Consider the following 27,732-nt stretch of genomic DNA (forward strand, 5'->3'; position numbering starts at 1 on the left):
TAGTTAAAAAAAAAAAAAAAACACAATCATTTCTGCTAATAGGACTCTGTACTTACTGGGCAGACTATATTTTCTTGGACAGAAAGGCAGCAGCCAGCAAGGCTTCTTCCCCAGGCTGACAGCCGTTTCTATAAAGCCATGTGTTTTTTCAGAGCAGCCTATGGTGACATAGCAACCCAGACATATGGTGTCATTATTCAGCCGACACAAATTTGACACTTAAGTGAATTTATTATATTTTGCTTTGCTCCTGGTGCCTGAAAGGCTTTGCCACTGTCTCTTCATAGAGCTTGTCACAGATGTTGATGTATTTTCCTCCTCCATGGCCAGGTTTTACTGTGGAAACTGATACAACTTCACGATAGAATTTCTAGATGAATTATTCACGCATTGCATGCTTTCTGCACACAGGAGCTTGGAAGAAATCCATACTATTCAGTAAATGGGCTCTCTAGTCCTCTTTAACAGAGCATTCTCTTCTGTTTTAAACTGTTTCTATTATCATCTTTGTAATCATAATGTTTTGGATAAAGTATTTCATAGTTGATAGTTTGGTTAAAACATTCACAATATTTCACATTAATGTACAACAAAATTGCCCAGGCACTGAGATAAGACTGATCCATTCTAGCAACAATAAAGCATATGAGCCAAATTCTCATCTATGCAACTTTTACTTTAAACACACACACACACACACACACACACACACAACTGAAACTCTTTAGTCAACTCTATTTCCAATGATTTATAGAGCAATTCTTGAAATATCTCAATATTTGTTATTTTAGACAGAATAGGCCTCTTCTAATGCTAATACCATCTGTAGAGATGAGTTTTTAATTGAAAAGAATTTTCAACTTGATGGAAAAGAGTCAGATGAACTCATCACTGGCCTCTGAGAAAAGATTAATGAAACAAAAACATATCAAGCTTCTTTAATACCTGGAGAAGCCATAAGGATACCTCGAGTGACATTATGGGCCATAGTATATGGGAGTGAATAACTTTAACATGACACAGTAAGCCTGTGGAAGAATTAAGAGCTATAATTACAGTTTTTAAAGTATAGTGACCTATTGACCTTTCAGATTTAAGACTTTGCCTTAGGGTCATGTCTTGGCCTAGTTTTTGTTTTGTTTTATTTTGTTTCTTTGGGTTTTTTTATTCCCAACTGAAACAATTTCTCAATTTTTTTTCTGCAAAATTCCAAGTGGTTGAAAAGTTAAATTCTTCCTATCTTTGCTTTATTTTTAATTTAGTTAAATGCTTGGGAAACACATATTTTTAAATAAGAAACGTCTCCTTTTAGAATTTGCTTTCCATTCTAAGAGCAAGGACATCCTGAATTTTTCCTAGAACAGATGGCAAAAGAATTGCACCAAAGCACAAAGGAAGATGAAATCCTAGCTAATGATTATTATTATTTGAGAAAATTTAGACTAAGCACAGTAGATTTCATTTACTAAGCTTTGAGGCCCATCCATGCATAACTTCCCCCATTTGTTGTCTATGGCACAACACTTTTCCCAGTCTCTCAAAACCTCAACACTGGAGTCATCTTTGGCTGTAACAATGTACATCCCCATTACCAACCCCCCAAGTTCTTTTTTTTTAAGATTTTATTTATTTATTCATGAGAGATACAGAGAAAGGTAGAGACATAGGTAAAGGGAGAAGCAGGCCCCCCTCCCTCCACCTCCCTGGGGAGCCTGATGCAGGACTTGATCCCAGGACCCCAGGATCATGCCCTGAACCAAAGGCAGACACTCAACCACTGAGCCACCCAGTGCCCCACCCCCCAAGTTCTAATAGCTCTTTCTTTCTTTGAAAAGTGTCCTCTGTTCAGATCTTAGTTTTTCTCCACTCTGCCCCAAGTGCTCACTGTCTTTGTCCAGATATTCATGAAACCTGTTCCCATCTCATCTCCAGCCTCCAGAAATTTCCCTCACTGGAGTCTGTCCTGTATATCATTAACAAGATGAACTTCCTCATACATTATCTCATTATATCATCCTCTGCTTAAGAACCCATAATAGTTTCTATTACCTACTGAATATTTTTTAATTTAATATATATACTAACGTGCCAGGCTTGTTTTAAGCACTTAAAGAGATCAACTCATTTAATTTCCCTAATAACCCTGTGAGGTAGGAACTATAACTTACTCCCTTTTTATAGATGCAGACACTGAGGTGGAGAGAAGATCAACAATTTGCGAAAGGTCACATAGCCAGAGAGTGATAGAGTCGTGACTTGAGCCCAGTCTATACATTTAACCAATATACTATGCCGCCTCCCCTGAGAATAATTAGTGTATACATAATGTTTTATATTTTTTAAACAGCTTTCATTTCTCATTTGACCCAACCTTCAGGCAGATGCTATTTATTCTTAAATCCATCTAATTTGATCTCTTTCTAGTAAAAGGACCTGTATGTAAGTGGACCACTCTTATGTGTACATATTTGCACTTCTTATACCTTTGCCGCTGAGGATTTTCTTGCCTGGGTTCCCTTGCCATTTTTTTTCTCTTTTTCATGCATATATTAAATAATAGAGATTTATATATCATTGTGATATATAAATTTCTTGAAGATGTAGCTCAGTCCTCAGAGGAGGCTTTCCGACCCCACAGGAATCTCTTCTTCATTGCCCTCTGTCAGTGTGTGTTCATACCCAACTTGGCTATACTTTTCTTTTGAGAACCTTCTCAAACTCCCATTCTTCTCTGAAATCTCCTTTTAGTTTTCACAGTGAGATTGTGTAGCTGTGGCAACAGCGTTCTCACGACAACTCAGATGGTTGGCTCATCCCTCAATTATCACCTCTCCTGCGAACCTCCCCCACACATATACTATCAGATTATGAGCTCCTCAGAGGCATGTGCTACAAAACCTCTGCCTAGATCAGAACACAGTAGGGAGTCAATGTGAATTTTTTAATATATTAACATGTAGTACCCTTTTGCTATTTGCTGTATGTGCATGGTGTATGTACACACACACAAACATGTATAAGTTTTATTTTGCAGCAATATTGTAAATCCAATGAAAAGAGATCCTGCTTCTACCTTCCTTGCATTTCTCATCAAATCAAGTATGGGACATTACCATCAATCCCCACTAAATGCTTGCTGTATGAATGGGTAAGTTATTAAAATTACCCCAGGAAATGAAGATCTTTGGCTTGAATTGCCAAGTGTTAAAAATGGCACCACTCAAGAATATACAGTCAACCACACATTAAAAAGTACTAAGAATAACTCAATATTTCTTATACGGAACAGTTGCATTTTCTTCTGAGAATCCATATGTTAAAATCTCTCTCTGTATTTCCCACAAGAGCACTTAAATCCAAAACTCACAGTGTACCTGGCTTCAAACCAAGTACATTAGTTATTTTGGAATTGCAGAATTAATAGTCATTCTCCCACTTGCAGATCTACCTCAAATAAAATTGTATTTCATTTGGATTAAGAGTTGTAACTCATAAATTTAGCTACAGCAAGCTGCACCAACACAACTCTTTAGTGCTTATCCTATTGCTATGCTTAAAAAATAATACTAGCAATTATAATTATTAGCTATTATAAATGAAGAAGAAAATTATCTCCTCTTGATGCATAGAATGTGGATATGGAACTACATATTTGATTTATACTAAGAACCAATATCATATGGTTACATTATGCTTTATAGGTCAAAGGTCAGAACCACATACAAATTGAGGAAACCATTCTGGCAATTCAAAAGTAACACCCAGATACTTGAGAACATAGTCATGATAATGTAGTTATCAAATATCTCATAACTGTTAAAAACAGAATCAAACAATAGACTCATTCGAGGTCACTTTTATAAATCAGTAAATATGCTGTATAGGAAATATTATCTAAATATTTTGTTTAATAATGTACTATTTATATATAATACTAATAGATCTCCATTATATCAGAAATGAAAAAGGGGAGGAAGGAATCAATATTTCAAGGATTCAAGGAAGCTCAACCTCAAACAGTATGTCATGACAATGAATAGAAAATCACAGATGCTGAGGATGCTGGAAGGGAGGGAGAAAGAGAAGAAAGAAATATATCCTCAAGCAGTCTTATCACTTCAGTTAGGTATAAAAAGAAAAGTCAAATAGCAGCATTCCTTTAAATAACAGGTCTAGATGAGATTCAAATAAATAATGTCACATTTATACATCACAGAACAGTTGATTTCTCACTTGTTTTCAGCCACTCCTATGGCACACAAAATGTGAGAGCCTCCCATTGCTGTTTAGAATGGAAGATGCCAATGGAGATAGGAATACATAATATCCGAGCAATCTGGTCAATACTGAAGACTTGGGTTTAATTGCTATGGTTCCTCTTTAAGAGTTGTTTCACATTTTATTGAAATCAGAACCAATGGACTTTATTTTTTATGTTTTAATATTTTGTTTAAATTCAATTTGCCAACATATAGTATAACACCCAGTAGAGCTAATGGATTTTAGTGACTCCATATTAGTGCAGAACTGGTTCAGCCATTTAAAAAAAAATGTTTCCTCTTGGAAATGAGTATATGTCCACATATAAATGAATTGTCATTTATAAAAGAATTGTGAGGACCAGGCATGCGCACATGTTTACTGAGCACCTCTTATGTAATGAGTAGTAGTAAGATGTGGGAAAAGCACTATGGGTGCAGAGAAAATTATTGTCCTCAGTCTCTCAAGCCCATAGAGAAAACAGGCAAATCAGATCAATTTTAAAATGATAGATAAATGCCTCAAATTCAGTATGTATAGAACACAGAGAGAATGCATCCAGCCCAAAGTGAGGAGCCTGGAAAGATTTCCTGAAAAAGCTGACATTTGGTCCATACTTGTAGGACAAGGGGACAACTTCATTTCCTGCATATGATCACTTTCAAGGTCAAATAAAAGGATGTAGAGGGTGTAGTTTTAGAACATATGCCTTATCAGGAATTAAGACTCAGATTCATTGTAAGCAAGTATTTCAATACAAAAACAATGTTACAGTTGTCCACTCTGCTTGCCCTGTACTAAGCCCTGCAAAGCGTACATAGAATAAGTGACAATGTTTACCTTCAGGGAGTCTATAATTTAATTAGACAGTGAAAATCATACTTGTGATAGCTAAATAACAAGATAGAGCAGTATTGGGTTATGTGCTAGGATCTCTAGCTTTCCCAAAGCAGAGTATGAATCATGTTGTATTCTTACTCAATCTTCTTTCCCATAATTTTTCCTGTTAATGATGTGTTTGCACAAGAGACAATACCCATGTACAATTCTTATAAAGTTTTTCCATTTGTTTGTATATAGATAAACATAACAACAAGAACAAGGTAATTATCCTAATAGATGGACATAGCAAGAAACCAAACTTGGGTTCACATTTCTCCATGTTTGTGGTAAATCCCATGTAGTCTTGCTTCATAAAGAAACAGACCTCAATTAGAGGCCAAGTTCTTTCTCAGGACTGAAGTCATCTTCGTGCATTTATACAAAGTTAGATATGAGGATGAGTCAAGAGAATCAACCACTATTTGAAGATTTGCCAAATCAGAGAACTAGATGGATGATTCAGTCATGCGGCTGTTTCTCCACTGATTCACAGTTGCGATTTGCTTGACTCCCCCGAACCTCAACTTTGCTGTCTATCAGATGGGTAAAATGACACCTACCAATCATTCCAGGTGGTTACAGATTAGAGAGAGGGGACAACACACATCCATTCTGAGAATGGGTTAAATCCCTGATTTGAAAAGTAATCGTAAAATATAAATGAATAAATAAATAAATAGATAGATAAATAAATAAATAATCTTAAAATAAATAAATAAATAAATAAATAAATAAATAAATAAATAAATAAATAAATAAAAAGAAAAGTAATTGTAGTAGAAATGAGGTGACCACACAGAACAGACATGTATGCATGGAATGGACACAGCTGCCTGAAATACTATCCATACAGCAGCCTGGAGACTCTCAACCATCCCTGCACCACCACCCTTTTGGATTTGGGCTCATCTTAGCCCTCAGGAAGAACACTAGTAGTCCACCCACTGGCATGGAAGAAATGTTGATGTTCTCTGACACTTAATGGCCAGTCAATAAATAGTGATAATTGTATTCTCTTGCGAGATTATAAGTTCTTGGTTTTTATTTCTGAAATATAAAATGATTATAATATAAAACATCTACTCTTCTAAAACCCATATGGGCTGGAAGGGTACAAGTAGTGGTAGGAGTCACAAAACACTTTCTTCTTTAGTTTTCATACTCTCTCCCTCAGTTCGATTTCCCAGCTACCAGTCTGGAGTCCCTGCTGGATATCTTCAGGGAATGCACACTCGACCCCTCCTAGATCCCACATGGCACCCTTCCTGCTACTGTTTTTCCTACTACTGGCATAAGCATCAGACTGTGCTTGAGGCAATTAACTCTCCAAAACCACTCCAACTTCTCAAGTTCTCCATGCCCCAAGGAACATATACTACATCAAAGCTGCATCCTGCCAAAATTGTGGCTTTCTCAAGAGCTCATGATGATGCACCTATACCAGTGGTCTCCCTTCTGAAGTGGAAAGAATACCTCCTCTGATGGCTCTTGCCTCTGAGTCAACATGTGATCTACCTCCATCCCAGAGCTATGCACCCTACACAACCTGCTCAGGTCATACAGAGGCCTGCCTTCCTCATACACTTTGCTACTGAATCACAAAATGGTGCCACGTTATACTCACTAGAATCTCAGACATTAGAGTGAAAAATCTCTTACTGGCTTCACTTCGAATCTTACACGTGGGATTTAGCCCAATCCCCAAGAAAAACAAGGATGCATGGAAAACAAAGATGAGCAACACACACACAAAACTACTCCCTCGTTCTTATAGATCTTTGTTCTTCAACCTTTTCCCTGTTTTAGGATGACTCTTCCTTAGGATGACTCACTCATTCTCAGGAGGCCACTTGGACTTTTTTCAAATAATCCCAGCACATGACAAGCCTACTAGATATGCTGGAATCTCAGAGAGTATATAGTTGGGGTTTTAGCTGAGGCCCTTGCTGCAGCCATAAGCTAAAGATTTATAACTTACAATTTCTTGATAAATTACTTTCATATGAAACACAGTATTTGGAAGTAGAAGAGTATCTATTTTCCTAAAACTCTGTATTCCTTCTCCTCACATCTAGAAAGTATATACACACCAATTTATACACTTAAATTTAGTCACCTTCTGATATCTTCACCCTAACCAAAATTAAAGTGTATATTGATATAAGACCTTTGTCTCAGAAATTCCAATATTCTATAAATATGCTTAAGTTAAATATTTCTAGCCTACAGAATTTTTGCTTACATTTTCCCATGAATAAAACTTTGTTAATCAGTTAATAAAATATTTTCATTGTATTTGTGAGAATAATATAGCCCATGAAGAAAAGTTAATTAATGCATGCTAATGTATGTTAATTATTAACTTTGAGGATAATTCTTGACAATACACTAAATTAATCTTCAGATTATCATGTAACTTTCACACTCCAGAAAGCTGTTGGCAAGACATATGGAATAAAGTCAGAATCTTGCAATGGTGAGAGAGTGTATATCAATATCTTTTAAGTCTAATAAGAAATGTATTTCTAAGTTAAAGTATAAGTAGTATTACAATATCATTTCCTGCATACATAAATTGCTTAAAGCAGCACTCCTAAAAGTGTTTAAAAATGGTCTTTAACAATTTTAACTGGTTCCTAGGAGTGGCTTCATTAATCATTACTTTACTGAGGCAATTTATTTTTCATGCTGCTCCAGCAAATTCTCCAGTTGTCTTTAATCTTTCCCGGCATCTTCCATGATTGCTCCAACTAGACCTTATCTCTGAGGCTGTTTTGTTACTCCTCCTGTCAGACACAAAGCAGCACACCAACTGAGTGATTTCAACAGCTGAAAGAACTACCTGGCGAGAGCACATGTGAGAAGAAAAGTAGAAATAATCCTTGAGAACAATGGAGAAATTCTCTTTTGAGGAGATTTAACATACTTTCTATGAGCTCAAATATACTTGGAACAGATAAAAATCTATGTATATGGCATGTGTGTGTGAGAAAGATTTCAAGTAAATGACCCCTAGAGGCATAACACACATTCTGCTATGGCTTCAACAATATTTTCCAATTTGACTCACTCCTGGTGAGCTTTGCCATGAATTTTAATTGAATCTTCTCAACTCACATTTTGCAGTTTTTCTTTTCACACATAGCTAATAGCACTGGAATCAGACAGTTAAATTTTTGCTTAACCTTCAGTCATTTTGAAAGTAATTATATCTTTCAGGTCTACAAGAGTCTATTTCACTGTCAAAACATAATTCAAGTAAAAACCAACATGGTTTATAAATTTGCTTTTTTTATACATCAGTCTATATTAAGGAAAAACAAAATGTCAATGATACTTTTGGCATCTCATAATTCAATGCTTTATTGTGAGACACTGATACTGAAAAACAAGGAAAAGTGATTATCTGAGTGGAGAGGAAGCTATGAAGAGAGCTTACATAATAGTTAAATTGAATTGTCAAGAGAAGGGGCTTGAGTTTACTAGTCATATACAAGTGACCTAGAGTCAACAGCAATTCTCTGTTGCAATTCTAGGTGTTCATGTTTCAGAGATGAAATAACACACCCTTTCTTGGTATCTGGTCACTGGAATATCAAAAATGCCCAGAGTTCCTTGGGCCCTGTTTCCAGGCACCTCTCTTCTCAATGCACAAGGATTTTTGCACATCTGACCAAGACTTGAGGTCAGTCTTTAACATCTGGTCTTTGTAAAGACCTTGTAAACAAGTATGAAGTTTTATTCTTTTGAATATCTAATTCCAAAGAGGGACCTCTAATATCTACTACTTTTAACCCAGAAGTGGAAATTTTCAAGCACAGCTACTCCAGATTCCCTTCCAAAGCTTGGGCTGCCTGGTATTAAGTCTTGGATTCTTCAATTTCCTCTGACCAGAATAGAAAAAAAAGAAAGTCTTTGTCTTCTTCTTTTGTATTGTTCCCTATAACTAGTGTCTAGTCTTCCACTCAGTCACACAATGTCAGGGCACCAGAAGAATCATGAATTTTCCACGAAGGATCCCAATTTGACTGCTTTTCACCCGAGTTCTGAACTCAATGCTCTACACCACTTGGTCATCCAGATCTCAAGAGTGCTAATGTGTGGAGCCTCAACAATACATCTTCTGCTCTAAATGGCTACTTTGAAATAGCTGGAAAAGTTGGGGAGGCAGAGTCACTCTACCAAATTTGCTCCCTAGTCCAATAAATAGGGTGCAGTTGAGTAAAGCACTCTCAATATCAGCTACTCTTAAAAAAGACACCTATTTAATCAGTATAGTCCTCAAGGAAGAAAGCAATAACATAAATCCCAGGGCTTTGCACCAGGAGACCCATTTGTCATATCTCACATCACAGACGACCTTGGGTTTAGACTTGGACTTGATCCCCAAGTGAAGATGTCCATATAAACACTGTACTGTATGTATAAAATGTGAATTTATTAAATGTACCCATTTAAAACCTACTAGAAGCTTCCTGTAACCCTATTTGGGTGTTTCAAAATGTAAAGGGAAGAAAAAGTAAACCGCACCTACTACATGCCAAGCACCATTGTAAGCACTCAGTGCGTATTCAATCCCTTCATCTTCACAGCCATCCTGAGGCAAAGACCATATTATCCCCATCTTACAGATGAGTAAACTAAAGCATAGACCCATCCAAGTTCACACAATCAGAAAGAGGTGGCCTCCAGGTTCTAATCTAAACTATCTAGGTCTGGACTCCATGCTCCAAACCAGTATATTTCCTCCTACAGAAGTAGTTCTGAGAGGTCTTGACAGCCACCTGTCTTCTGATGCTTCACCCTGGCCCCAAGGCAGGGTATTCTCATGGCTCAGGCATTTCCCCTTGATGGATGTGGCTGTGAACGATGGGATGTTAATGACCTTCCTCCAAGCATGGTTTGATTATTGCTGGGCCCTGTTTCTGGATTTTAGGGTAAGCTATCTCAAATAATCATCTGGACAAGCAGTGGCCAACACACACAGCAGCTGCTCCTCGATTTTGTGGCTCCATGGTGTCTCCTCAAGCTCCCTACTGCTTGGCTGCCCCAATGCCATGACATCAGATGTAGACACTTTTTATCACTGGCTTATTTTCTCTCAGACCTAAAGAAGTTAGAGCCTAATTAGCATTAGTTGCCTTGCTTTATCTTATTTAGGGAGATATATTATCGTAAATATATGGGAATTTAAAAATATGCTTGAGAGATATCTTTGACCAGTACTAAATTATCTCTGATTTATATTTTCAGCCAAAACACACTATCTAAACCTAAACATATTCTGTCTTCTACTTCTTCTTTCCCAAGGTGCGAAAGTTGTAACTTGTTCTTTGAAAAATTACCTAAACATAGGCTGACACTTGGTCTCCTTTTCCCTCTTTCCTCAAGGCAAAATAATTACAAACAGAACTTTAAGCAATCTTGTATGCACTGGGAACTTGGTCTTGCTTTTTGGTATCAGCTTATTCAGAGGTTATTCCCTTTGAGAATAGCTAGTGGTTCTCTTGATACCAGCAACTCCAAACCTTTTCCTTTATCCAGAGTATGACACTGTCATTGAGTATAGTTTTGGACCACCATGTCTGCAGGTCATTTTAAACTGTTTTTAACATATCCTGTGACTGATGAGGAGTCAAACTTCATATATCAAGCAGTATTAAAAATACAGCTATTTCCAGTTGACATGTATCAAGAGATTTTTCTATGTTCATACCCTTTGACCAAGTAATTCTGCTTTGGGGACTCTATCCTAGGGAAAGAACCTGAAATAACAGAAAAAAAAAACTTTATGCACAAAGACAGTCACCCAATTACCTAAACATCCTCCAAATATGGGAATGGCTAATAAACTATTCACTTAAAGGAAGAATTTATAGCCCTTGAAATATAGTTATGAAAATTTTACGACATGGAATATTTTTCTCAGGTTAAATGGAAAAGTAAGACAAAAGTTATATATACAAGTTAATCACCCTTATGTAAAAATCAGGAACCCCACTGAGCAAAAAAATAAGGACATAAAACATTAACTCCCAAAGAAAGTGATTTGGAGACCAGCTTTAAAGACTAGCAGGACTCCACTAAAAGGCAAGAAATAAATGCACTAGTCCCAGGCCAAGGGGCTATGGAAGAGCCTTTGGTCTTTCACACTCTCTTATATAAATTGGGACTCAATAAATAATCAATAAATAATGAGGGCATACATGTTCACTATTACCTAATACAATGCAGTATATGAAACTGCCGATATCTAAGCCTTGTGGCCAATAAAAACAGCAATTTCTTGTGGTTCAATTAAATATAGCCAATGAGCCTCTACCACTACATGTTGCTCAAGATCAGGATGAAATAATCTGTACCTCCCAACAGTCCGTCCGTCCCTCCCTCCCTCCCTCCTTCCCTCTCTCCCTCCTTCTATCTCTCTCACTTTCCCTCCCTCCCTTCCAGCCTTTAGTGGTCAAACAACTAGCCTGAAGAAAAATCCAACTGGATATTTGACACAATATTGCCAAAAAATAAAAATACCTGTAGCCAAATTTTTCCCATGTTGCTGTCATCATGGAAACATATTTTAGGGCTTAAACAGGAGAAGCTCATGATTCTTAAGCTTTCTTTGTATATCATTACATGAGACCTAGCAATAATGGTCACTAGATATAAGTCACTTCTAACACCTAGCCACCTAAAGAGAAGACTACCATATGTTTTAAAATTATAGTGGCTTTTCTATCATAAATAACCTTCCTTTTCAATATCCTGAGATCATACATCATAATCTTCCATTTTATTTGCTTCCATATATATAGTGTGGGAAATGTTGAGTGGAAGCTCCCTATTTTGCAAATAGATCCTTATTATTTCTATCCCTTTTTCTCATCACAATCCCCTTCTTTGCTCCCAGGCAATTAACAAACAGCAAACACTATGGGTCACCTGGCCAGGGATGGGACAATTGATGTCAGGAGGCTTGGAACAGATTCAAAGCAGTTGAGGTGTATTTTCAATATTACAGGCAGTTCTTTGTCAACAGTCTACTGACAAATATTTTTTGGCAGGTAATCCACTTTTTCTTATTTCTTTTTTCCTTCTTTAGTCCCTTTACTACAAAGAATAAATAACTGTATTTAACACCTTCATAAAATCCTCACTTACACCTTGGCCCTCTACACAGTCACAGTTGCTAAAACTAGGATCCAGAAAGGGGGTCCTTGCCTCACTCACTTTTTTAGATAGGAACCAAACTAGGAAAATTATTCATGAGAACTGCAAAAATGTAAGTTTCCCTCTGTTTATGATAAGGTCTTATAACCGAAAAAGAATAACAAACAGAAAAAAATGATTAATCAGTTGATCTTAACCCAGGGTGAGGTCTCAGCACTACGGTCACAGTATATTCTATCCTATTTGCTATTAAGTTGACAAAGGTTAACTGGTAGGTTGTTCTGGTCTGATAGCATTCTGTTGAGGGAGCTCAGGAAAAATAAAAATCCTTAAAAACAATCCACTTCCAGGAGCACCTGTGTAGCTCAGTCAGTTAGGAGTCGGACTCTTGATTTCAGCTCAGGTTATGATCTCAGGGTCCTGGGATCAAGCCCATTGCCAGGCTGTAGGCTCAGTGGGGAGTCTGCTTGTCTGCCTCTGCCTCTGCCCCTTCCCTGACACATATGCACTCTCTTTCTCTCTCTCTCTCTCATAAATAAATCCTTTCAAAAACATAATAATTCACTTCCAAAAAAAGGAGAAAAGGTATAAACCCTTCACATGTAAATACATGCTTGCTTTCAGTGTCTATGAAAGCAACAGTATCAAATCTTTTTTGTGAAAATAAATAAATCTAATTTTTATCGACTTTAATGCACATTTATATGCCCCTGTTGTCCACAGATAGTTGTGAGCATTACTATGCTTTGTCCATATAAGGAGTCAAATTGAGCTTCACATCTATCCAGGAACTGAGTTCATTCTGTTGTTATTCCAGTGATTGTGTTGGGATTTAAAACTCAAGACAAATGAAAAAGTATACAAAGGGCATTAAGATTATTGCAATCACCTGAAGACTTGTCACTGTAAAGTCACCTTATGTTCCAACTCAAAATGTCTTACTTTATAATTCATTTTATAGCAAGAGGACTCACTAAATCTTGCCCAATGCTTTCCTAGGGACCTTATTCAAACCTATTAAAAGGCATTTTCTCAATTAGCAATTAGGTATCTATATTTTATCATTAATTTGATGATATCAAATCATCATCAAATCAAATCAAAAGTTGTTGAAAAATGTACTGGAACAGAAAACGTGATTCCCAAGAGCTAGTCCCTGTGATTCACCACAATGAATCTTTAGCCCTTCAAATAAAATGAAAGCATATTGTTACATGATTACTGTTTGCTTCTGCTTAACCCTGTAGTCATCTGACCTATTTAGACATCAGTTTTTTTTCTTATTAAAACCACAAAGAAAGAACAATTCTTTATTTATGAATTTCATAAAGGACTGAATGTGCAACTGACATCTGCTAGTGATGATCTGGTAATATACAATTTGTCCAGGAGCCGAACAGTTTGTTTTATTGTGTTTTCTAACTGTAAGAGATCATTAAAGGCAAAGCCTATATGACGCTATACACACACTCACACACACAAAAAAAAAAAAGTCACCGTGGGCCATACTACCAATGAAATGGTAGGTAAACAAATCTTTTTCTGGTCAAGAGAAAAAAAAATAGCACTCTGCATTTCATAAGATGAAAATTATGACAAAACCAAACGACTCATAAGTTGACTTCCAATGATATTTTTGTAACTACATTTTCATTTAGGGGCATTATTGATGCATAGCAATCTATAAGTTCTGAAAGATATGACATGACATCAGAGGTTAAGAATAGAATCAGGGGGTGCTTGGGTGGCTCAGTCAATTAAGCAACCGATTCTTGATTCATCTCAGTTCATGATCTCAGGGTCATGAGATTGAGCCCCAAGTCAGGCTCCACACTGGACATGGAGTCTGCTTAAGATTCTCTCTCTCCCGGGATCCCTGGGTGGCGCAGCGGGTTGGCGCCTGCCTTTGGCCCAGGGCATGATCCTGGAGACCCGGGATCGAATCTCACATCGGGCTCCTGGTGCATGGAGCCTGCTTCTCCCTCTGCCTGTGTCTCCGCCTCTCTCTCTCTCTGTAACTATCATAAATAAATAAAAATTAAAAAAAAAAAAGATTCTCTCTCTCCCTCTCCCTCTGCCCTTCCCTCCTCCACAGTCTCTAAAAAAAATAAAAGAATAGATTCAGAAAAAGTCTTTTGGAATTGACACTAAAATAAGACAAAACAGATACAATTCATCATCTATCTAGTAACTCATGCTGTGAGATAGTTTTCAAATGTGGTGTTCTGTTCCCTGGGTTATCAGTAACACAATGAGTATAAAGAATGTACTTTCATCTGACAGTCTGACAAAATTGTAGATTATCATAAGGTTGAACTATCTAGTGGCTAGAAAATAGTCAGAATTATTACGTTTACAGTACTTTCCAAGGAAGAGGATGCTCCAATTGTGAAAGCCAGTGACAGATATATAGAAAAATAAATTTAGATTCTACTAACATTCATTGAACACCAGCATGCCATCCATTATGACTGGATCTTTCATATGATAACTCATTTAGCCCCCACAAAACTCCATGAGATAATATTATCCCAATATTACAGCTAAGATTCATAGAAGTCCAGGGGCTGTTCCAGGTCACCCACCTGGAGTCTGACCTCTCTGACCTCAAATCCCAATTTTTTTTATTCTATTATATTTACTCTTCAATGAATAGAATAAAACAAGTTTTGTCTAACTACTTTGGACATGAAAAAAAATAAGTCCCCCTGGTTATAAGTTCATGCTTATAAACAACTTAATATATTCCTCAGTGTTGGAGTAATTGCAAATGATAATCCCCATGCACATATATGTATTTTTCAAATATCTGTCCCTATGGTTTTATATTATTTTGTCCATATAGATTATATGATTTGAAAGGTTATTCAAAAAAATAAAAAATAAAAAATAAAAAAATCCAAAAAATCAAAATAAATTCAAAAAAATTAAAAAAAGAAAAAAGAAATAAAGAAATAAATTTTTTAAAAAATGAAAGGTTATTCAAACAAATTACATTAAGTATTGAGTACTCTGTTACAAAATCTGAGTTTTACCTGAAGATGCAAATACAGCAAGTGCTCCTAGTAATATTATGAAATCATATAAATGACTAATATAGCTAATGATGCTATATTAATTGCTAATAAATAATTAATTTAAATAAGGAGTTAGACATTTAAGTACTGTTCACTGCTATCAGGCCCTTAATTTTGGCTACCACACTGTATCTTGTCAAAGTTGGTCAAATAATGGTATGTTTAAATCAGAAAGCAATATGTGGCTCTGCTAATAGTATTTACTATAGCAACTCTGCCTCAAAATTCCTAGAATTTCAGTATTAGAATGCTTCACTACTTACAAGTTTGACCAAAAGAAATGAAACTCATTATGCTTGTTAGCATCTTGCCTTTATTCTAGAACATATAAAATAAGTCAGACTTTTAGAAATACTTGACACAGCATATGGACCCTTTCTAACTTTTTAACTTTTTTTTTTTTTTTTGGACATCTAGACATCAAGTACAAAACCACTAAGCTAGTTATTTTAAAGTTAATACATTGGTATTCTGTCCAAAATTCACTATTCTGGTTTATAAGTCAGTCATGTGTATTTAATTAGCACCTGCTAGTTCTTTAAGGTACACATTGATGGTTTAACATTGACAGGCTCTCCTTAGACAATTCTTTGTGGGTAATAATAGTATTTCAATGTTTTAATATCTCCATATAAAAATGATTTGCAAGATTCTATGACTCAGCAATTCCATTTCCAGTATTTATTCTGAAAACTAGAATCACTAGAATGGAAAACTATCCAGTTGCCCAACGTGAGGAATTGTTTAAAATACAGTATATTTTTCAATAGTTGAGGGCTACTATGTGCTAGGTGATGAAGACTGAGCAGTGAACAAGACATATGGTCATTATATTTATGGAGTTGGAAAGATGTATGTTTCAGCCACTCTTGCTGCAAAACAAACTACTCCAATACTTTGTAGCTTAAAATAGCAACTATTTTATTATGCTTACAGATTCTACGGGTGAGAAATTTGGACAGGACATGAAGAAATGATGTATCTTTTCCTCATAATGTCTGGACCTCAGCTGGGAAGACCTGAAAGCTAAAGGTGACTCCACAACAGAAGGTTGGAATTACCTAGAGCCTCCCTCATTCATATGCCTGGGCTGGGATGAATCTGACTAAGATGGTCAGTCAGAGTGCCTACATGTAGCTTCTCCACCTGATTTGGCTTCCCCCAGCATGGTGGCCTCAGAGTAATCAGAGCTCTCATATGTCATCTCAGGGCTCCAAACATGAGTATTCTAGTAAGTGGCATCACTTTTTTATGACCATGCCTTGGAAGTCCCACTGTAATCTGTAAACCAAAGCAGTTAGTCTACCCATATTCAAGGAAAGAAGAACTAGACTCTCCTCTTGATGTGAGGAATAGCAAGATCACACTGTGGAAGAACAGGTGAGATGGGAAGTATTGTTATCTTTAGAAAATACCATGTACTGCGATGTGGTAGCATGCTACCATTAATAGTCTGAAATTATTTTTAACGGTGGCTAATAATGTTTGTTGAGTACTTATTATCAGTTCCAGGGACTATTCCAAGACTTTCACATAGGGACTCATTCAACCTTCAAAGTAGCCCTAGGAGGTAATATTATCATTGCTTTCTTACAAATAAAGAGTCACCACACAAAGAAATTATATAACTTGCCCACGTTTGCACTTGCAGTGGAAGAGTCTGGATTTGAACCCAGACAATCTGATTACCTCATTCATAATGGTTATGAACAGCCACAAAATCCTAAGAAATAATATTATAGGTTATTTTTCTTGCTTTGGTTATTGATATTTCTAAAATGGTGGGGGGGAAATAAAGGAAAGTTTCCTTGAGGCTTTCTTATATGCTCATAGGTTTCTATATGAAGTTTTTCCCAGTGGCCAGATAAGAAGAACTGTCTGACACTCTTGTTAAAAAGACAGACTTGGCAATCGGAAAAGGACAAACATTATATGGTCTCATTCATTTGGGGAATATAAAAATTAGTGAAAGGGAATAAAGGGAAAGGAGAGAAAATGAGTGAAAATATCAATGAGGGTGACAAAACATGAGACACCTAACTCTGGGAAATGAACAAGGGGTAGTGGAAAGGGAGGTGGGTGGGGGGTTGGGGTGACTGGGTGATGGGCACTGCGGGGGCCACTTGGCGGGATGAGCACTGGGTGTTATGCTATATGTTGGCAAATTGAACCCCAATAAAAAATTTTTTTAAAGACAGACTTGGGGACGTCTGGGTGCCTCAGTGGTTGAGCGTCTGTCTGTCTGCCTTTGGCTCAGGTCGTGATCCCAGGGTTCTGAGATCGAGTCCTACATCAAGCTCCCTGCAAGGTCCCTGCTTCTCTCTGCCTATGTCTCTACCTGTCTCTGTGTGTCTCTTATGAAAACATAAATAAAATCCTTAAAAAAAAAAATAATAAATAGATTTGGATCCCACCACTCAGACCTGCTGATTTAGAATCTTCAGGGAAGGGGCCTAGGTAATTGTATTTTTAGTAAACACTTACAAAAGCAAAGTTAGGAATCAATATTGTATGGTATATTAATAGTTTGAGTTCTCTCAACTCCGTTTGGCTTTTCTTTTTCCTTCTCTTTGCTGCAGCTGTCAGGAACTACTCAAAAGAAACCACTCAACCGTATAACTAGTGATTTTATGTAATAAGGAAGTACTTGCTTCTTAAAGGCTGGTAAACATTTGATAGCTAAAGGATTCCTGGCAGCCCTAAAACATAATTCACCATCTTAGGGTCGTAGTAACTTCAGCAGTGTTTTCAGATAGGGTAGAACATGTGGGATGAGAGATGTTGTCATCTTTGGAAAAGACGATGTAGCAGTGATAACAGGCTGCAAGAGGCAAATATTCTCAACTGTATGGGTCAAAGGAAACAAATAATGACTAGGTATTTACTACTTAAAAAATACCTTTAAACAGGACCTAATGTCCAGAGTTGTGATGAAAAAAAATCAACTGGAAATGTCAATAGTTGTGTGATTTCATTTTCCAAACATTTTATAACATCTATTTTTATCTCGAAAGATAAAATCTATAACATTTTTACTGAGATTGGAAAAAATTGTGAAGGCCAGTCAACTGCCACTCGAGGATGTCATTTATCTCAAAATTGTCTTATTTAGAACAAGCATTTATATGTCCAATTGAATGTGTTCAATTCAATATTATCTAAATAACGTGTAGGACAATTTACTATATGCCAAGTACTATGCATCGCCTCATTCAGTTCTTATAACATTCTTAGGAGCTCTCTTCATCGTCTTACAGATGAGGGCACTGAGGCATGCAACAGCCATTTGCCCAGAGTTTCTAAGGCATTTCAGAGCTTGAATGTGAAACAGGTACAGCATTAAAAACTAAATGATACAACAGTGATCTTCATACTAGTAAAGGTCATGTATTCATTATGTTCTGCACATTCATATACATAGTATTTAATAGCCATGGAATTTGAGGTCAAAATGTATCTTTTTTAAGTAGGTGGATACTTTGTGTATGCTTAAGGGATATAGAACCATTATAAAAAAGACATTACTAAAAATTGTACAACATCATCAAAAAGACAAGAGATAAATGCTCGTGAGACTGTAAAGAAAAGGGAACCCTTATGCGCTGTTGGTGGGGTTGTAAGTTGGTGCAGCCACTATGGAAAACAGTATGGAATTTCCTCAGAAAATTAGAAATAGAAATACCATATGCTGCAGCAATTCCACTTCTGGGAATATATCCAAAGGAAATGAAAACATTAACTCAAAAAGGTATCTGCACCCCCATGTTCATAGCAGCCTTATTTACAACAACCAAGACATGGAAACGACCTAAGTGTCCATTGATGGATGAATAAAGAAGTTGTGATATGTGTGTGTGTGTGTGTGTGTGTGTGTGTGTATCAGTGTAATACGAATATTCCTCAGCCATAAAAAAACCAAGGAAATACTGACATTTATGACAAAATGGATCAACTCTGAAGGTATTATGCTAACTGAAATAAGTAAAACAGAGAAAGACAAATACTGCCCAATCTCACTTATTTTTTAAAAGATTTATTTGTTTATTTCAGAGAGAGAAAGAGAGAGAGCATGAAGGGAGGGCACAGAGGGAGAGGTAGAAGCAGACAGCCTGCTGATCAGGGAGCCCAGCATGGGACTCCATCTCATGACTCTGAGATCATGACATGAGTTGAAGTTGGGTGCTTAACGTATGGCCACCATGCACCCCCTGTATGATCTCACTTATATGTGAAATCTAAAAAAAAAAAAAAAAGAGAGAGAGAGAGAGAGAAGGAGAGAGACTTGTGATTACCAGAGCCAGAAGGTGGGAGAAGAGGGAACTGGAGGAAGTGGTAAAACAACACAAACTTCCAGATATAAGAGAAATAAGCACTACAGGTGTAATGTACATGATGACTATAGCTAATACTGCTGTACCATATATAGGGAAGTTGTTAAGAGAGTAAATCCTAAAAGTTATTGTATCTATACAAGAAGATTGATGTTAGCTAAACCTATGTGATAATTTCACAATATATGTAAACCAAATCATGTTCTATGCCTTAAACTTACACAGTGATGTATGTATGTCAATTATTTCTCAATAATAATGGTGAAAGATCATTTGCATAGAGACATGGAATATATAATAAGTATTTGTCAGAAAGGCACTCAGCAGTTTTGATACAAGTAATTTAATTCAATTAATTTTTATCATACAATTAGTATATACAGTATTTAGTCCCCATTTTTTAGAATTTATGATTTACCTTAGAAGGGCCAGACACATACAAATATCCTAATAATAAGAAGAGAAATAATTTATTACTCTTTATTTAGCTAACACGATCAAAGAGAAGAAATTGCTATTTTATCAAGAAAATAGGCATAGGGGATCCCTGGGTGGCTCAGTGGTTTAGCGCCTGCCTTCAGCCCAGGACCTGATCCTGAAGACCCGGGATAGAGTCCCACATCCGGCTCCCTGCATGGAGCCTGCTTCTCCCTCTGCCTGTGTCTCTGCCTCTCTCTCTCTCTCTCTCTGTCTGTCTCTCATGAATAAATAAATAAAATCTTTGAAAAGAGAAAAGAAAAGAAAAAAGAAAAGAAAAGAAAGAAAGAAAAAAAAAAGAAAAGAAAAGAAAAGAAAAAATAGGCATAGCTTTAATATCAGGCTATGATTGTAACATTTTTCTATTAAATTAGGAAGGTTGGGACTTTATCCAAAGGGGGTCAAGATTTCACCTATAAAGTCATTCTAAAGCATGAACTTCAAAAACTGTGTTATAACAAGGATTCTATGTATTTAGAACCCAAACTCTTTAAAAAATTACTTGGGGATCATTAAAATATTTGTTGAGTTCTCTTTCCTTTTCATCTCCACCTATTCGCACAAGAGTCAGATGCCGAAATTGCCTCTTTGCCTTTACTGTGCATTCCCATGCTAATCTTTTTTTTTTATTTATTTATTTATTTTTTTTTTTTGATAGTCACAGAGAGAGAGAGAGGCAGAGACACAGGCAGAGGGAGAAGCAGGCTCCATGCACCGGGAGCCCAATGTGGGATTCGATCCCGGGTCTCCAGGATCGCGCCCTGGGCCAAAGGCAGGCGCCAAACCGCTGCGCCACCCAGGGATCCCTCCCATGCTAATCTTAAACTACATTTTCAAGTAGATTGATAATTCTATCATTGAATTCCCAATTTTGGAAAAATGAACCACCAGCTTAGTCAAAGGCCTAAACAGCCTAATGCTTCAGGTTAAAGATTTCCAAATCTTCACCTGTTCAAACTTCCTGAGACCACACCATGAGGCTCCTGTGGTGAAAGTACTGGAATGGACATTGAACTGTAAGACCACTCTCACTACATTTTCAAGCAAATTCTCTTGGATGCTGGTTTCCTCAACTTTGAATTGAGGGTATTACCAGCCCTCCTCAGCAGTCAGGGTAGCTGTGAGGATCATGCAACACAATGGATGTGAGAATACACACTCTGACCTGGAGAGTGCTCTGTGGAAGTTAGAGATTATTGCTGTACTTGAAACAAAATCCTCTCCTTCCCCAGAAAAATCTAGGAAATCCAAGATGGTTTACCCATTTTTCTTCATCAGTCTATCAAGAATGCACCACTACTCAAGATGCTGTGTATGCAGCCTGTCCTGCCAACATTTTTAAGTCTGCAGAACAAATATAAATGGATACATGGAGGGATTCCTGGCCTCCATCCTATATAAATACAAATGCATTCTATTCATGATGATTTATATATAACCAAAACATCCTACACATTTCCTTATAAAAAGGGTTAATTGTAGACTATTAAAGATACACAAATGATCAACTAGTCTGCATCAGTCTACTACTATGGGGTTGAAGAGAGCTCCACAAAGTCACATTTGGCAATGTTGATTTAACACCTCATAAAAAAATCCAGCTGAAAGAAGAGCACTCTGGTCCTCAGACTCAGGACACAGTGAGAAGAGTTTAAAATAGGTCATTTAGCCAACTTTTTTAAAATCTAAAAGCTTGTCCAGAGCATGATACAACAGACTTTTAAATGTTCAAAGAGAATTATGAGTACTTTGTCAGTGCACCAAAATGATGAGTGACTTTTTTCAACAAAATATGTTTTAGTTCCATAATCTTTTATTTATATGTTTTATACAGAAGAATGGGGTCATGTTTTCAATTGCTGGGTTTCCTTAACTAAAACTTTTTAAATATGCTTGCCATGAAAGTAGAATAATGCTTTTATAATGTCTTTACTCTATTGGCAATCTTATATTTTCAAAATAGTTTTCTATTATTAAGACAAATCCAAAATACCATTTATGTCTAAAGAGACTCTAGAACATGGTATTACATTAAAAAATTATACCCTCCACTTTGGATTACACATTTTGGCAAGCCAGAAAACTGAGTTTCATTTATTGACAAGTAAATAGAACTCACACTGAATGCAATTGGTATTCTGCAAATTTCTTCAAAATTAATTTCCTTAAAAAAATTAATTTCCTTGAGTACACTTACAAAGATCACATGAACCAAAAAGTAGCTGAAATGTTTGCCCCATTAAATCTTATCCCTGGCTATTTAAGAATAATAAGTATGTAGCAATAGTAAATATGTCAAAGTAACTGAATATTTCACATTAGAAACCTGATTTTCTTTAAAGAAATCTTTTTGTATTTCCCAATCATTAGAAGAAAGACCAAATTTTATCTGAGCCCCTGGAACCATAAGAACCTGTTCCTCCTGCCACTAAATAGTTCATCTGGTGATCTGAAGACCAATGGGAAGGCAACGGCCTTGGTGGGGAGAATTATGTAAGGAGGTACCCTACAGGATTATGCATTAATGGATATCTTGAAAGTCATGGTTGCCTAGATACAAGGATGATGCTCTAATACTGTCATAAGTCTTTCTAATTCCTCTCTCTCTATTTCTCTCTCCCAACTCTTGAATATATCCTTATTCTCTGCAAACAGAGCTCTAACACCAGTTCTATCAATTGTTAGTTGCATAGGGTTAGATATATTAACTCCCTTGATTCTTAAATGCTTTGTCTTTAAAAAGAGACCTAATTCTTCCCACCTCTGACATCCATAGCTATAGCTATCTCAGGGAGCTCCAAATCCAAGAACATAGTACCTATGTGAGATTTTCTAAATAGTGCTTTAAGACCATCCCACCCCAAATATACTCATGTTATAGAAAGTATTAAACATTCAAGAATCTCCAGTGGAATAAGAAAATCAGAGGATCAAATAAAGAATGTTGATGGTTGAGCCATAAAGATGGCCTCTCCTTGATTACCTTAAGAACCATGAAAAAAAAAAAAAAAAAAAAGAACCATGATACACACTCTCAATTCTACTGATCCCAATAACAACAACAACAAAAAATCCAGCTATAGATTTCTTAGGTTGACTCATATAAAACCATATTTAACCATTTTGATATACAATAATAATTTTAAACAATATAAAACCCCAAACATAAGAATATTCAGGTTTAATACAAGATTTTGAGCTAATAAACTATTCCTTTACCACTAAGTAAATTTTCTAAATTTTTTAAATGAAAAATAGTATTAAAAAGACATTTTCAATGTTGTTATACATTTCTTTCATTTCTTGTTCTTATAGTAAGAGCGACAGTGACAATTTTGAGTGGCTCTTTTTGATAGAATTTCCTGTATCTTACTGTCAGTGTTACAAAATCACAGGGAAATTCTTAAATTTCACATAAGTCACATACCACAGAACAGGCAGATTTTCATAACACTCAAACTATCACTACCAAAGGGAGAGGCAGATCACACTTAGAACAACAAATATCATAAAAGGAAAATAAAAGCCTCTTTGCTAGTGGTAAAACAGGTTAAGGAAACATCACTTATGTAATTGTTTATTTGGTGCTCAGAAAGAGGTAGTTTGCTGCATGCAGCCAAACACCTCCAACATGTTTGTGCAATTCTATTTCCTGTGCCAGTAGCACATTGTTCTCCCACTTCTGCTGCATTCCCAGAACACACTGTTACATGCTTCCTTCCACTATGACACTTGTCACACTAGTGATTTATTTCCTTCTGTTTTTTTTTAAGATTTTATTTATTTATTCATGAAAGACACAGAGAGAGAGGCAGAGACATAGGCAGAGGGAGAAGTAGGCTCCCCAGGGGGAGCCTGATGTAGGACTCAATCCCGGGACTCTGGAATCATGCCCTGAGCCAAAAGCAGACTCTCAACCACTAAGCCACCCATGTGTCCCCTTTCTATCCCTTCTCTTAAGTTGGAGGGCAGCCTTATCTACTTTGTGTCCTTTGCCCAGTGCCTGACACATAGTAGGTACTAATTTTGGATGAAAGGTCTCAATGATTACCATAGGAATAGACTTAGAAAATACTGATTTCAAAAAGCTTTTAGAAATCAGAATCAATGGGACATCTGGGTGGCTCAGCGGTTGAGCATCTGCCTTCAGCTCAGAGTGTGATCCCAGAGTCCCAGGATCATGTCCCACATTGGGCTCCCTGCATGGAGCCTGCTTCTCCCTCTCCCTCTGCCTGTGTCTCTGCCTCTCTCTCTCTCCCTCTCTCTCTGTGTCTCTCATGAATAAATAAGTAAAATCTTAAAAAAAAAAAAAAAAAAAGTAAAATCAACAAGACTTGGCAGACCCTTGGAAGCAGGGAATAAGGTACAAAGAAAAGCCAAAGATAACTCAGATTTCTAGTTTGGTAAGGCATAAATGTGAGAAGAGTTTGAAGGCAGGGACATAGTTTGGACACATTATGTTTGAAACATTGGTAGGCCAACCAGAAGAAAAATAACTAACAGGGAGATGGAAAAATAGGTCTGGTGCTTGAAGAGGAGTCAAGACTACACAGATCAGACTTCTGGCATCTGCTATGCAGAAGTGACTGTTGAGGGCATGAATGAAAAGATCACCAAGGGTGAGAACAGAGGATAAGAGGAGAGGCCTAAGAACAAGAACCTAAGGCAATGCATGTGTTTGAGCCAGGCTGAGTCAGTGTACCAGACAGGAGAGGTAGGAGAAACTGAAGGTAAGGAATGACACAGCATAATGAATATGAAGGCTGGCTTGGGGAGCAAGATCAAACATGATGAAGAAGGCAGGAGACATAAAAGGACCAAGAAAAGACAGAGTTAACTTAAGAGAGAGGACTGGTGATGTTTAAAGGACTTATTGCAGTAAAAAGAGCAAAAAGGCACATTGCAACAGATTAAAGAATGGGAATGATTTTTCAGAAGTCCAGCTTAAAAGTAAGGCCTTTTCGATGTGAGCACCCTGCGGGGAAGCTGGGGCCAACAGGAGGCTCTCTTTCATGAAGGAGACTTGCATTTGCTTGTGAGGCTGATGAGAAGACAACAGAGGAAGACCAAGTCTTTAATTTTGATTTTGAATGTCTAGTTTGTTTTTTTTGCAGTAACACACATGGTGCGTCATTGAATGGATAATAAAAACAGCTTTTAACTTAGAAAACTTTTTAAAAAACACTTAAGAACACTTGCAAAGGAACATTCAAGTACACATTTTCTTAGTTTTAAGGTGTCATGAGTGTTGAGAGGATGAAAATTTCCCAATTTTAGCTAGTTGATGAAGTTGTTGGTCTAGCAATAGAGCAAAATAATCAAACAGTTATGCAGTTACCATTCACCAGTGAACTGGGAGCCAGCCCTTTGATAGCTCTTGTCTATTTTAGAGCTGACTGACAAGCTGGTGCATTTCCTCCCTAGACAGTATCTGCGTTGAGTGTAGTGGTTAATACAAGAGCTCTGGAATCAGTCTGCCTGCATAACTTGGGGGAAAATTGATTAAGGTCTCTTTGTCTCAATTTCCTTATAAATAAAATAGGGCTACTGAAGGTACCTACTTCATAGGACTCTTATGAAGCTTAAAAAAGTTAATACATATAAAAAGTTTGGAACTGGGGATCCCTGGGTGGCTCAGCAGTTTAGCGCCTGCCTTCAGCCCAGGGCATGGCCCTGGAGTCCAGGATCAAGTCCCATATGGGGCTCCCTGTGTGGAGCCTGCTTCTCCTTCTGCCTGTGTCTCTGCCTCTCTCTCTCTCTCTGTGTCTCTCATGAATAAATGAATAAAATCTTTAAAAAAAAAAAAAGTTTGGAACATTAGCAGATAGGTAGAAAATGCTCAAGAAAACCAGCTCTTGTTTTCCATACATTTCATTACACACATAGAAATTTGATTTTTAAATAACCATCTTGGGTTCCACTCTCTCCCATTTGTATAAGCCACCTTAACTAAAATGATGTTTGTTGACAGAGGCGATACTACTGAATTAATTCATCACAGCTCATGAGCTTTAAATTATTTTTCCAGGAACAGTAAAAACTTGTCCCTGAGCCCCATCCTCTCTCGAGTGGTTCTCCTTTGAACATAGCTATTGTTGGGAAATCAAGAAGCTAGGCAGTGTTAGCCTTCAAAACAACCTGGGCATATGGGAATTGAACCTTGGCCTCATTAGTGCCATGTTTCCAACCAGCTCAGCTAACTAAGCCATGCAGGCAGCACCTTGCAGATTTTGAACTCTCTGAAAAATGTCAACTTGTCAAATCACTGTGAAAGGGTGTTAAGAAATACTGAACGTCACCATTCTTTCCATTAGTCCACGAATTAGACAAAGGCAGGTACTGAGAAACCTAGTCCTAACTTAAAACTTTATCTTAGGTTTATACTGGCACATGGTTGGTATTCAATAAATGCCCTCTGAGTTGGCTGATCGCTGAAGCTAAATTCCTAAGCATGTATAATAAAAATAGTAACCTGCCTAAAGATCAAAATAACAGTAAGTAGAAGGTATGTCAGTATTTTATACGACTTTGCCTGGCCAGTTAAGAACCAGGTGCTCAAAGCTTTAACTATTACTCTATATACAGTTCAGGACAGATTTTTATATATGCTTCCCTGAAGGTAAAGCACTTAGCCTTCTGAGTCAACTTTATAGCCCCTTTCTGCTTTCACCTTAATGGATAACATCCGTCCACAAATTTGTAACGTCAGTGAGCTCTAATAATGACTGGTGAGAATTCCACTCCTATCCGAAGGTTAAGACATTTTAAACTTCATTTCAGAGTGTGGCTTAATTTAAAAGTTAATCAACCTCAACCTTAGAGATTTAACAAAAACATAAAAAAAAATAAAATAGCTCTGAGACCAACCTGTGTTCTTCTAAAGACTCTAAGGGAAAGTGAAGAGGTTGATCTCTTTATTGGATCCAGCACCGAGAGTCAGCGCCTCAGCCAGCCTGCAGGTGTGAACCTCCGCCAGCCGCACCAGGGAGGAAAAGTTTCTCAGGCGTCCTCCTCTATAGCTTGTGAAGGAATAAGGACAGAAATCCTGAACGTTCTGGTCTTCCTGACAGCTCTAGATCAGTCCTTTCAGTAAACCTTAGATTTCCTTACTGGTCTGGTTCAAGCTCTTTTTCCTGCTTTGACTCTTGAACAAAGACAATGGTGAATTATTTCCAAATATTTCACTAAAATTCTACAGATCTCAGGTCTCATAATCAATCAGATTCTTATGTGTGCCATCTATAGAATTCTTTATTGATAGCACCTCAAGGTATAGATAGTAATTTAATGAGGATAGAAGGCATTTCTCACTTGTATCTCAGGTAGAAAAAAAATTTATATATATATTTACATTATATATATTTTCATTTTTAGAAAGTAGGTGCAAAGGGATAGCATTGGGTAGCTTTGCCAAAATAATTTAACTATTCAACAAACTTGAAGTCCTCCAATTACCACCGAACACTGAGACAACAGGTATGATGAACCCCTTCCTCTTTGGTGGTAGCATTGCTATGTGGAATATAGCTGTGAATCACATA

The 27,732-nt window shown here is 36.9% G+C and overlaps 1 long non-coding RNA gene across 1 annotated transcript in view; it reads right to left on the reverse strand.

Annotated features, from left to right (window-relative positions):
• Nucleotides 1-211: 211 nt before the first annotated feature.
• Nucleotides 212-27,732, reverse strand: part of LOC140619980 (uncharacterized) — a 54,615-nt gene continuing 27,094 nt past the window's right edge. The window contains exons 2-3 of the long non-coding RNA XR_012019737.1: nt 27,059-27,210; nt 212-414 (exon numbers count right to left, since the gene is read on the reverse strand). This is a non-coding gene — a long non-coding RNA (uncharacterized lncRNA). The remainder of the gene's footprint in view (nt 415-27,058; nt 27,211-27,732) is intronic.

The sequence above is a fragment of the Canis lupus genome, chromosome 28, assembly GCF_048164855.1.
Source record: "Canis lupus baileyi chromosome 28, mCanLup2.hap1, whole genome shotgun sequence".
Lineage (NCBI taxonomy): Eukaryota > Metazoa > Chordata > Mammalia > Carnivora > Canidae > Canis > Canis lupus.